The sequence below is a fragment of the Orbicella faveolata genome, unplaced genomic scaffold (genome assembly GCF_042242905.1).
Source record: "Orbicella faveolata isolate gen_17 unplaced genomic scaffold, um_ofav_v1 contig_34, whole genome shotgun sequence".
NCBI classification, from domain to species: Eukaryota; Metazoa; Cnidaria; class Anthozoa; order Scleractinia; family Merulinidae; genus Orbicella; species Orbicella faveolata.
Genome location: NW_028301563.1, coordinates 24,267,501 through 24,280,589, shown reverse-complemented (window position 1 = coordinate 24,280,589; position 13,089 = coordinate 24,267,501). Strand labels below are relative to the sequence as shown.

Here is a 13,089-nt window from a genome sequence, read left to right as displayed (position 1 = left end):
CTCAGAGTAAAAGTTGTCCAGCCCGAGGTCGCAAGTGCAGCAAGTGTGGTAAATATGGTCATTATGCTAGCTGTTGCAAAGGGGGAAGGAACTTTAACTCTGGAAAACAAGGCACCACCCAACAACGGGGAGGCAGACAGCAGCGCCATGGTAAGGCCAATCAAGTTGAGGATCGTTGTAATCAATCAGGTGAGGATGACACATTTGCTTTTACTATAGAGGAACAGACATGTGCTATGTCAAATTCCGCTGAGCCAGTGATCTCAGTGAAGATTGGTGGAATCAGCAGAGATGTGTTAATTGATTCAGGTTCTGCAAGTAACCTTATCAGTAAAGATACACTGCAGGAACTGAAGTATCAGGGGCTCAAGATTGAATTAAAACCTTGCACGAAGAGATTGTATGCTTATGGGGGTCGAGAGCTTGGAGTTGAAGGCCAGTTTCAGTCAGAAGTTTCCGTATCGAAAGCAAAGGTTGTGGCAAATTTCATTATTGTTGAATCCGGGCGTTGTTTGTTAGGATATTGGACTGCCACAGATCTTGGAATCCTTCGTGTGGACCCCACGGGAACTCTCGGGACAGCAGACTGTAACACTGTAGATGATACCTTTGTGGGAGAACTCAAAGCAAAATACCCCAGTGTGTTCCAGGGAATTGGAAAGCTTAAAGATTATCAGTTGAAGCTACACGTTGATCCCAGTGTAACTCCAGTCGTTCAGAAAATGCGACGAGTACCTTTTTCTGTAAAGGACAAAGTAACCGCCAAGGTTAATGAACTCCTTGACAAGGACATAATTGAGAAAGTCGAGGGGCCTACGGTGTGGGTAAGCCCAGTGGTTGTCGCTCCTAAACCGTCAGGGGACATAAGGTTATGTGTCGATATGCGGAGAGCCAACGAGGCCATTATCCGAGAAAGACTGCCCATACCAACCATAGATGAAGTCCTTGAAAGCCTTAATGGGAGTGGTGTTTTCTCGAAGTTAGATTTAAGGTGGGGTTTTCACCAAATCGAGTTGGATCCTGAGTCAAGGGATATCACTGCTTTTGCCACCCATGATGGTATATTCCGCTACAAGCGTTTGAGTTTTGGTGTAAATGCCGCACCAGAGAAGTACCAGCATATCATCACCCAGTCAATGGCAGGTCTACAAGGAGTGGCAAACATAGCAGATGATCTTATCGTTCATGGTCGAGATACTGAGGAACATGATAAGAACTTACAAAGTGTGTTGCAACGCCTTAGTGAGAAGCAGCTAACTTTGAATGCTGAGAAGTGCACCTTCCGAATGACTAAAGTGGTATTCATGGGTCTTTTGCTTAGCAAGCATGGAGTTGGCCCAACTGAGGAAAAAGTCAGAGCCATTGCAGAAGCAAGTCAGTCTCAGTCACCTTCAGAAGTCCGTAGCTTCTTAGGACTCGTTGGATTTAGTGCCAGGTTTATACCTGATTTTGCTACCACTGCTGATCCCCTCAGAAAACTTGCAAGAAAAGGAGAACCGTTCGTGTGGGGCGAGGAGCAGGAGCAGTCATTTCAGAGATTGAAGAGTCAAGTTGCAAGTGCACCAGTCCTAGCTTACTTCGATAAGGACATCCCCACCCGTGTTATTGCTGACGCAAGTCCAGTTGGCCTTGGCGCTGTGCTGGTGCAAGAAAAGAATGGGGAAAGTCGTGCCGTCTGTTATGCCAGTCGTAGTTTGAGTCAAGTGGAACGTCGTTATAGTCAGACAGAGAAGGAAGCACTAGCCTTAGTCTGGGCGTGTGAACGCTTCCACCTCTACTTGTACGGGCTCCCACAGTTTGATCTGGTGACAGACCACGAAGCACTTAAAGTCATCTACTCGAGGAAGTCTAAACCTTCAGCCAGAATAGAGCGCTGGGTTCTGCGTTTACAACCATACAACTATCAAGTTTGTTATGTGCCTTCACGAAAAAACATCGCAGATGCCCTTTCCCGACTGACTAAGATACCTGCTTCGGATCAGTCCCTGGAGGATGATGGATACATACGCATGATAGCTCTACATGCTGTCCCTGTTGCATTGAGAATCAATGAGATTGAACGAGTCTCAGCCCAAGACTCAGAGTTGCAAGCAGTCAGGAATTGCCTCATCGAAGGAAAATGGGACAATGCTCCAAAGCAGTATTTGCCAGTGCGCAATGAGTTGACTTTTATCGGTCATGTGATTCTACGGGGAACAAGAATTGTTATACCCCAAGAACTTCGCAAGAGAGTTGTCAGTTTGGCACACGAGGGGCACCAGGGAGTCGTAAAGACAAAGGAGAGACTTAGAACAAAGGTCTGGTGGCCTGCTATGGATCGTGATGCCGAGAGAAGATGTGCAGAGTGTTACGGGTGCCAGATGGTTACCAAGAACGTTCCACCCCCACCATTGAAGTCAACACCATTACCCAACCAGCCATGGGAAGAAGTAGCTGTGGATCTAATGGGTCCGTTACCTTCTGGAGAACACTTGTTAGTTCTCGTTGATTATTACAGCCGGTGGATGGAAGTTGATGTTATCCGAACAACCTCCAGCAAAACCATCATTCATTGCTTGGATGCCCAATTTGCAAGACATGGACTACCTAAAGGTCTGCGTACCGACAATGGCTCAAATCTTGTGTCTAAAGAGATAGAAGATTATCTGAATGAAATGGGGATTGAACACCGTTACACGACACCTCTATGGCCAAGAGCTAATGGCGAAGTAGAGAGGCAGAACAGGTCGCTTCTAAAGTCCATGAGAGCAGCCCATGCAGAAGGAAAGAATTGGAGAGAGGAGCTAAACAGGTTTCTTTTGGCGTACAGGTCCACGCCACATTCAACTACAGGAAAGAGTCCTGCCGAGTTACTGTTTAGAAGAAAGCTGACAACTAAAATGCCTGAGCTAGTCAATGTTGAAGAGGAGGAAGTAGAAGTAAGCGACCAAGCCGTCCGTGATCGGGACACCCAGAGAAAGCAGTTTAACAAGGACTATGTTGACAAGAGGTTCCACGCCAGAGACCGAAATGTGAGAGAGGGGGACAGTGTTCTGCTTGAGAAGAAGAAAGAAAATAAGCTGTCACCCTGCTATGAGAAGGAACCATATCAGGTGATATCTCGTTATGGGGACCAGGTGGTGTTGCGATCACCACAAGGTGTTCAGTACAAACGCAATCTTCAGCATATTAAGCCCTTCAATATGCCAGATCCAAAAGAACGGGAAACGCAGCTACAGGATGCTGAACCACGGACTGAACCTAAGCCATTTGAGACGCCACCTATGGCAGAGGATCAAGTACCGACCGCTGAATCACCACCAGAAGATGTACCTTCTGCTGTACCTACAGCTGAGCAGCCTGTGAGGAGATCCGGCAGAATTACGAACCGTCCGAAGGCTCTGAGTGACTATGTTCTGTACTAAAACTAGAGACATTTGCATTGTCATATTATTGTTCGCTGTTATTGCACGAGTGACATTAAAACGTTGTTTTATGAACTGAACTGCAAAGGCTATGTTTATGCCTAGTGTGACTTTTGTCTTGAACATTTGGATTTGAACTGAACTTTTACAATGTATAAACAAACTGGAAGTTTGTAATGTTTCTGTTTTTCGAGGTTAACTATCTAAGCGAAGAAAGAGAGGGAATGTAGTATATTAGGACAGCGGTCGTACATGTCAAAGTATACATCCGGGAGAGTGTGAGCGCGGGAAGAGAAGTGTTGAAACGTGTACTGTGTGTACTGTTGTCATTCGCCTTCGTGGCTGCCTTTTGTGGCTTATTTTAGCTGTTCGACACTACAAGTCTGCACTCACTGTAGTCAGTTGAATGAAAACCCAACGCTTCCTACCCCTTCACTACCGACTCCCCTATCCCCAACAACATCTTTTCATTTTCGAGCTGATACCAGTTTATTTTTGTTTATTTTAGTTTTGAAAATTTAATTTTATATATTTTTCCCATAATTATTATAATTATGCAATATTTCGGAATGTTCCTGGTTTTATCGACGGCCCTCTAAATCACGTATTCACTGCCAAGGGCCGCTTATTTATATTAGTCCGTGTAACTGACGATGTGTGGAGATCTGGCCCGGATAGTCGCTGTTTTAAAAACCAGAGGCGATGGTGCTATCCAGTAAGATCATTTGCCTCCTTTGATTCACATTCGATATTTTTTACTATAACCCCTGTAAACCATGCTGAATTTTCAAAATCAGGTAGTTTTCTACATGCTTTATCTCTCAAACAAAGTCGGTGACTCCCATTTTGTTTTTGCATTTCTGACACAAGTAACTCATTATCTGACTGCTGTAAAAATTAAGAAAAAATCTATCCACTGGAAAATTTTCGTGCGAACGTCCTAAAATACGGCGTTACGTATGTAATGTGAAACCGGGGAAAAGTAATATAACGACATATCACGTGACCTCCTGACCTCAGAGGTCATTCGAGTTGTTTATTCAGTGTTCGGGGACTGATTTATTTACTCATGAGTCGACATGAGACATATGGATATGAGAAACTAATTTACTACGGTTTGAAGCGTATATTCTATCATATTTTTAAAGGACTCTCGACTGAGCAAGACGATGAAAACAGCCAGGACTGTGTGCGCCATTCAGTGTCTCATCTCAAATATAAACATTGTCGACATTGTCGACCTTGTCAAATTTTATGGCCGTCTAAGCTCGCTGTTTTACTGGAAATATTTTACAGAACAGCTCACAAGGACACTGGGAAGTTAAAATGGTTTCTATAGCAGCAGAAGGAACGTAAGTAACGGTGAATCGTTGTTTCCTGTTTTAAACCGTTGACTTCCAAAGACTAACCTTGTGATTCGAATAAAATTGAACTCGCTTACATGTCGTAACATTTTATTTTACTGACGGCGAATATTTTAATTCCCAGAGCTATAACTTTTCGAGTGAAAAAAAGCAATAACCAAGGTTTCCTAAAATGTAGATATTTTGACCAAATGATATATACCAGAGGCCATTTATACAAGTCAAAGTTGGCCTTTATTTGTCCCTTGCCAGGAGACACAAATGGCGGCTGTACAAATACCCTTCGTTAAAAAGCTACAAACAAAACTTCAAGAAACTTATTACACGATTTTAAAGTATAAGAATAAAATAATATTTGTGCAAAGTTTTGTTTTCATAAGATTGTTTCTACGCCCACTCTGTTTTCGTAAAGAAGTGTGAAATTCTGAACATTTTAAGCCCTGAAAACCGCCATTATATGCAAATTTCGAACTTCCTTAAATTTTGGCCGTAAAATAAATCGTTGGAACTTTAAACTATTTTTCCTTGAATAGGTTAACGCAAAGGTATGTTTTGGGGAAATGAAAGAAAAAGCGATTTGTCGTGACTGTCTTCTGATTCTCGACACTCTCAGAAAATCACTCTTAAATATGTATGTCGATAATAAGCCTTACCTATGAGGTCTCTGCCATAAACACCTTCCACCTGATTCAGCATTGAATTCCGTCAAACTCTCCCTCCCACGGGTAGGCACGTATTAGAGATAACGCTATATTTAGGGTTGTATTATGATGCTCAATAATTTGGTTTAGAATTCAGAGTTTTCGTTCGTGATCGCCAAATGTTTATTATTTTGTAGTTCCCTCGTTAGTCCTGTAATTCTAAGGCATGACTACCCACAAAGTGAGCTTTGTGACTTGAGATTGTTTGTCTTAAAGTTTATCGATAATACTTTAGCTCTAAACCCCACCACTAGTCATGTTTGGGTTTGTCTACTGGCCTTGACCTGAATCTCCCACAATAATCCTGATTAGGTTTCTTGAAACTTAAGTTTCTATCGCTTGTTTCAAGAATTTTGTAGTTTGCTCTTGAGAGTCGCGTGAAAGTGTTTGGGTTAGTATTCAACAAAATTCGATTTACAATCGATGTTATTAAAGCTACGACTGCGTAAGTAATGTGAAATTATCAGCTTTTTTTTTTTTTTAAAGCGCGGTAGAAATCAAAAAGGTTATTGTAAAAATTATAAAAGGGGTTAATCGTGCCTAAATAATATCATATGCATAAAATAGGGGGAGGGGAAAAAGTTTGCTGGAATGTAAGTACTGTAACTATAACCAAGTAAGTAGTAGATAAATGTTGTGCTGTCGCATTGTATTGTAAGTATTTCTCATTGTAAGTAGTGTTTTTTTTTTTTTTTTTTTTTTCCTTTGCTTTTTTTGTTTTGTTAGTGTTAAATAAAGTTAATTGAAAATAAAAAAAAAAAAAAAGAAACTACGGCTGCATACGTGTATGCAAACAAACAATTGCGTCTGTGTTTTGATGTTTGAACCCGTTATTTTGTAGTCCTTGATATTCACCAATGTTTACTTTGCCGAAGGCTAAGCAGTTGTCTGTTTCCTAAGAAATGTATGTGGTCATTTTCGCTTCATATGACCTGCCACTAAAAAATTAACGTTTTCGGATTCCTTGCACCCCATATGATAACCTAGTTGAACTAGTAAACTCAATTTTAGCGATCAGTTGGTATAAAAAGTCGTTGTAAGAGAGCATAAAAGTTGCAAGATCAGATGCAGCTGATTAGGTACAAAGAATGTAATGTCACAAATTCTGTATCCAATCAATCACCCTGGGCACACACGCCAACAAAAATGCCGAGGTGATTGCATCTCGGATCAACGGACGCGCGCATAAAAATTGAAAACAAATTTCAAAACGGCGGCTTCTGTGCCATTTGAAGATGAATCGAAAAAATGACTCATATTGACACAGAAGAGCTACAAGAATCTAGTGACGAGGTAAGCGAGAAAACAGAGAAGCTATTGAGTCAGCGGTCAATTGTTTCATAGAATGCAGTGACCTGGGGGAAAATTTCGCATTTTTTGTTAAACAAGAGGCAAAAAGATTAAGAGGTCTTTATGAGCAACGTGCTCGAGGGAAAGATCCTTTTACCATTTTCTGTGAGTCATCACTCAACACAGGAGCAGAGTTAAAAGACGAGACCTGTACATGGTTGGATTTAATCTACAGGAGGCTGTCAGCTCGTCGGCGAATTAAGAGACCTTGGTATTTAAAGTTTTCCCGTGACATTCCAAAGGAAATTTTCTTAGCTCTTAAAAGGACCTTTTCAACCACAACGAATCATGACCTGAGAGGAAATGTATACATGGAAGGAAATCGTAAGGGCTTCTCAATCAGTATTGCATATTTTCCGTCTGTTCTTTACATGTTTCGACTTTTGACAGGAAAGACAATTGAACAGTGTTGTGTCATTACGGTTTCTGTTACACACATAAGTTTTCTTTGCATGACTAAGTTTGCTCTGTACACTTTGCTCTCACTTAACCAATCAGAGTAGATCAGAGCGCTGGACGTTGACCTCACCCGACTGAAACAAAATTATTCTTTAAATTTACTGTTTCACACCTGCACATCCTCATGGTAAACTTTGTTTGTACCAAAACTTGACTAAATAGCGCTGTTAACTTTAGCAGCCGAAATGGCGTCAAGGGCGTCAGTGACCCTGAACTAGACTACGTTTATAGAAAGGCTTGTAATGTCAATGGTTTTGTAAGCGAAGAAGGCAGTGTAGATTCTCTCTTGTCTTTACTTGATTTATTCAAGTTTTTTTCTTCGAATTGAAGGGCTTTACTAGTTTTCTACGTCGTAATATGTGTCCAACCTTCACAGAAAATACACATTACGGAATTAAGAGAGCCAAAGAGTTTAGTTTCGCCAAATTAAATGCGAGAGATTAAAGAAATATATAGATAGTACACCTTGGAAAAACGATTGGAAACTGCTTCGAAGACAAGAGTGGCATTTTTATTATCAAGACCGAAACTTTAAAAGGAAGAAAACGTCGCTGACGTCCTCCTAATTGGAAATAAAGTTTGGATTCTCGCGTCTATCTAGTGGTTCATAAAAAAAAGGTTTAAATTTATCTTCAAGTGCAGTGGATACAGAACTCCACGCCGTTGCTTGTTCAGTGGCCGTTCAACAGGCGGACTTGTTACCTGCCAAACTATTCTTTGACTTACTTTCTTAAATTGCGTGCAGCGGCATACCAGGTGAGTTTGGCCGAACCATGGTTCGTACTTTTGCGAGAGGTAGTCTAGCCGAAATACCCATGGCGAGACCAAACCAGCCTGATATGCCGCCAAAGCGTACCAGAAAGGAACGATTAGGTATTTACCGTACCCAAATTCGGCCAAATGACCTGATATTGTAGCCATATCAGGTCAGTGACTTGATGTCTCAGGATATCAAGACAGTAGACACAGCTTCTGATTGGCTAGTTGGGAATTTAGTTACGGTAATCTAGAGTTACACGAAGAGATCTACTCACAGCCTTCCCAGCTCGGTATTGTAGCGGAAAATATCCTCAGGTAAGTCTTTCAACTGATTGTTTTGCAAGTACCTACCAACAAAATAATCACAATCAGTGTCAATTGCACGATAAAAGGGAAATTAAAGAGTGTGTGCTAAGAGGTTCCCTTCCTGATATAGGATACAACCTTACAGAAAACAAGAATAATAAAAATAAAAATGGGAAAACAAAACTCTCTTACAGGATACTTTCCATGTTAATTCTCCATCTAGAAAATTCTGAGATCCCGGAATTGCAGGATCTCTTTCATTTGTGACACCACTCATATTTAGCCTGAGACATAGGAGATTAGGGCAGAGGGTCACAAAGTGTCCGCGCTGACTTAACATCGAATTTATCTTACACAACAAGCGTTTTAAAAGGTGACAATCGCCGAAATTGATGATCTTACTAAGAAACTATTAAGAAACAGTTTAATGTGTCAATTATATGGATATATAACTTGTCCATATCAACCATGTCTTGTCCGTCTCTATCAGCAATGTCCTCAAAGGGTATTTTAACTAAGTTTTTGTCATAATTACGCTTACATGTGTCTTTGTGTGAGATATTTTGACGAGTTTGTTGCAAGTTCTTATACTATTCTTTGATGTCCAAATCAACTTTGCACTTTTTCTGGGCTGACTTAACATCGAATTTATCTTACACAAGAAGCGTTTTAAGAGCTCCTGCCTGAGAGCATTGAGAGTCTTGCGACAGCGACTATTTTGGCACATTGTTCATAACTCGCCTCAAGATACCCTTTGGTGAACTGTTTTCAAAAATCATAATTTTAAGTTCCAGAGTTTTTTTATTTTCGAAAAAAATTCGAAAGTTTGAAAATGAGGTCAAAGCGCGTTTTCCGCCCAATGGAATGCCCCAAATAACACGGAAAGACGAAGCATTCGTTAAGTCTTGAAATTTAATCAATTACTGTTAAAGTTTACTCAGGTATAGAATAGCTATTCCTCTTTAAGTCTAACGTAACAAGTATGTCAAATGCTCCAATATTCTGAATTTTCAAGCCATCATAAAATCGCGCGCGACGACCGCTTAACGGGAGGTAAAATATTGGCTAATTTTGAGTGGGTAAAACCCTTCCTGGTATGTTGTTTTTTCGAAATTTAACTCTATAGGCTAAACGTTTTGTTCTGTAGCTGTTATCCTTCCAAATCTCAAGCTCGAACTCAACGCGCTTCCGTCTCTGCAAAACGAAGTTGTTTGTCATGTACAACTCACAGATGACCAGATAATTTGAACACAAAATGGACGCTGAACTTAGAGGTTAAGGAAAATAAAAAAATAAGCTCTTGTATTTTCTGGCTTGACCTTACGACTAATCTATCCCTTAAGTTAGATAAGTCATTTAGAAACCATTGAAAGCCTGTGAGTGAAAAAAAATTAAAGCAATGATAAAATTTGAAAACCAGTTGTCAACAGATAATCTGTCGATTTCACATGGGACAAGAGTACACAAACATACCTGTCGCAAACGTTCCTGAATAAGTTGCAACGAAAACAACAGCATTATATCCTTATTAGCGTATAATCTATGATTTTATAAGACAAATTTCACGAGCTGAACAGGTTAATTTCGCTTGTGACTCTTGTAGTTTTATGCTCAATATTATAGCAAATATTAATTCCGCCCGCTTAATGTTTACAAACAACTCGGTTCATCGTGCGGAGCTCATATTCAGATCCAAAGTGAACGCAATACATACCAAGAGCTCGAACCTACCCCAATGACACCGCATGCAGCCTCTGAAGCCATATTTTTCTCGAATCAAGAACCTTTACCACCAAGGATAACTGACATTTTATGACGGTGGTTTTGCTGTTGAAACGCGAGAGACCCGGAGTAACGCAACACTCCTTTGAGTCACGCATGCGGAGACGGGAAACTATATCTGTTGTCAATATAAAAGTCGAGTTAGCAGAAAAGTGAGCTTAAGTTAGCAGTATTCTCAAATACTGTAAAATCAAATACAACCTCGCTTATTTCCAGGTGTCACGGTTATCTTAGTATTTTACAAGCAAAATACAAATTGTGGCCAAACTTTTGCTGCCCATTTTTCACACATTGTTTTTGGCGGCAAGCGAGAGGGGAGTGGTCGGCGTCGTAAGGGTCTGTGAACAAAAAGGAATGGTAACCCTAATGCCACAGTTATCCTAACAATAAGACTTCTCTAGCACTCGAAAGTTTGTTGTTTTGTATCGGCGTGCTTATGAGGCAGCCAGAATGCACTACGATGACAAACCCTAGCTGAGCGTGAATGTTACCCTTGCACCTGGGTTATATGTTGTTCTTGTAAAGACTCGGATAGGTACAACTCAGCTATCTGAACAACTTAATTTCAATTCCATGAAACAAAATATGTTCTACACACTGACGATCAACAATTAATCACCAAAATTGTTTATATTTAGTTTGGCGCTTAAGTTTCCGATATGTTTGTTGCTACTGTCGCTAAAATATCCTTAAGCAGAATTGTTTATAGTCTTGCCTTCAAACGCGTTCTAAAATCAAGGAAAAAATGGTGTCTGGATGATAAAGAGCTTGAAATCAAAATTTGATTTTGCTTGTTAACTCGGGCTAGGATAACCCTACTGATACGGTACCCTCCCTTCTTGTAAACAGGCCTCAGTACAGTCCTTGTGGATCGTAAGGTTTGTTCATTGTTGACAAGAACAGTTCTGTGTTATGTCCTTTAGTAGTTCCATGTACGGAGCTCTCCTGCGCACGGGAGGCTGTGATATATCTAGACCCAGGCCCTCGCAGACACGCTGCAGCATTGGTAACTTGAGCATCTTCAAGGTGTCACCTTTCACCATTGAGCAAAGATGGAACTGGTCATACATAATGGGATGCTGGATCTGGCTTGCTGTGGCCGCCACGTCTCTGGCGCCAGTGAAATTTGTCTCCTCTTCTGATGCCTGGATATCCAACTCATTCATATCTTGCTGGCGAGCGGCAGCATTAAGATGTGAAAAGTAAGAGGCGATCTGCGAGGCTGTAAGGAGTTCTGATGACTGGAAAAGGCGCAGACAGTCAGCACCACGAGCACGACGCATTTCACGAGCAACGACCTCCGCATCGAGCTTTCGGCCTGTTGTTTGGCCGATACGAAATTTAGCCAAAAGGTAGGACCTTTGTTTATCGCTGAACCGATAAGCTTTTTTTGACAGCTCTTAGAGCCCATCCCTCCTTGCCATCTGCAATAGGGTAATCCTGGGAAAGCGTTGAGGTTTTTAGGGTTGGTAAAACGCCAACGCCCTCCTCCAGGGTTGACTTGTAACCCATTTTGGCTAGATCTCTCACAGTATGTCTCTCAGGGGACCGTGTGCATTTCTCGAGAGACAAGTGCTTTTCAAGCGCCGATCCCTGTTGAAAGATGCGCACGCACCCATCCTGGGGACATGAATAAACCCCAGCAACTTTGTTGCTCTCCTCTGGATTGACATTCTGCATTTAATCCGCGCTGGCTTCAGAAGTTGTGGCTTTGGTCGACTTGTTGCGCAAAGGTTTGAAGTCTCCCGGGGAAAATGCTGCCACTAGTCCGCTCTGACTAGGTTCTGAAACATGATGAGACACACATCCACATTATATTTCAATCTAGGAACAAGTAACAATGCAGTTATTGTTATTGGTAATAACAGGTGTTGAAGAGGTACTACTGAAATGCATTACCCATCCCTCACTCCCTCTCTACCTAACACTATTAATCAGGGAGGTTTCCGCACTCGTTATTGTATCTTATTAAGGTCGAATTGTGAAGAACACCGTAGTAACGGCAAAATGAGAGAGTTTGTCAGTCCGTAGAACAAATCGTGACATTATGTCTACAATATTTGGCTACTCACCAAAAGACCTAAAAGACGATACATCCAGTTTGATTACATCACCAGGACCGACACCAAATGCACGCCAACAAGTAACGGTATCTGTTGAAGTAAACTCAAAGTTGTTCAGCTTTGTGATACTTGCTACTGTCTGGGCCGTGTCTTGCGTCTCGGCAATGGTGTCCATGGAAACCACTCGGACTTCCTCCAATCCTCCATGAGAAATCAATACAATTTTCATGTCATTTGCAGTGCACACGTCGTTTCCTTCATTTATGTATGCCCTGATATGGAATTTATGTGACGCAGCCAATCGATCTGCCGCACCTTTACCCCCTTGTGGATCGCTAAAATCAATGCGTGCCACCCGAATTCCGCAACGTGTTCCCATATGTCGACACGCCAGGATTGTGCGAGAAGAATGGTAACACCCGGCGTTATCCTGACGAAAAAAGGCCGCGTTGATTTCCGGGTGCTCCTGCTTAAGTGCGGTCAGAACGTAGTGCATGATGACTACGACTGCAGAGCTTCCCTGGCTACATGACTGGATGACGTGGATGAACCCTTACCACTGTAGGACCTCTACTACCCGTCGGTATACGACTGATATGTCCCAGGATATACCACGCTTGCCACACCAGTCTGCTTGGGACTCTCGGTACCTCTGCGGCAAGAACTTCATTGCCCAGTCGTTTACAATGAAAACCGCTTCTTGGCTGAGGCAACGATGACATCCAGGCCAGCCTGGTCTTGGTGTGCTAATCGTAACAAATGACATTTCCAAGACTGGATGGCAAACGTGGCGTGATTGGTAAGATATACAGCTTCGTCTCTGTCGTCATCCGTGTGAAACGGCGCCCTAGCTACGGCTTCTGAAATGGCGGCAAGCGTAGAATTTAGGTTTTCGCACTGC

General features: G+C 41.8%; 1 pseudogene; it reads right to left on the bottom strand.

Moving 5' to 3' along the window:
- Positions 1–9,817: 9,817 nt before the first annotated feature.
- Positions 9,818–13,089, bottom strand: part of LOC149105377 (uncharacterized) — a 5,367-nt pseudogene continuing 2,095 nt past the window's right edge.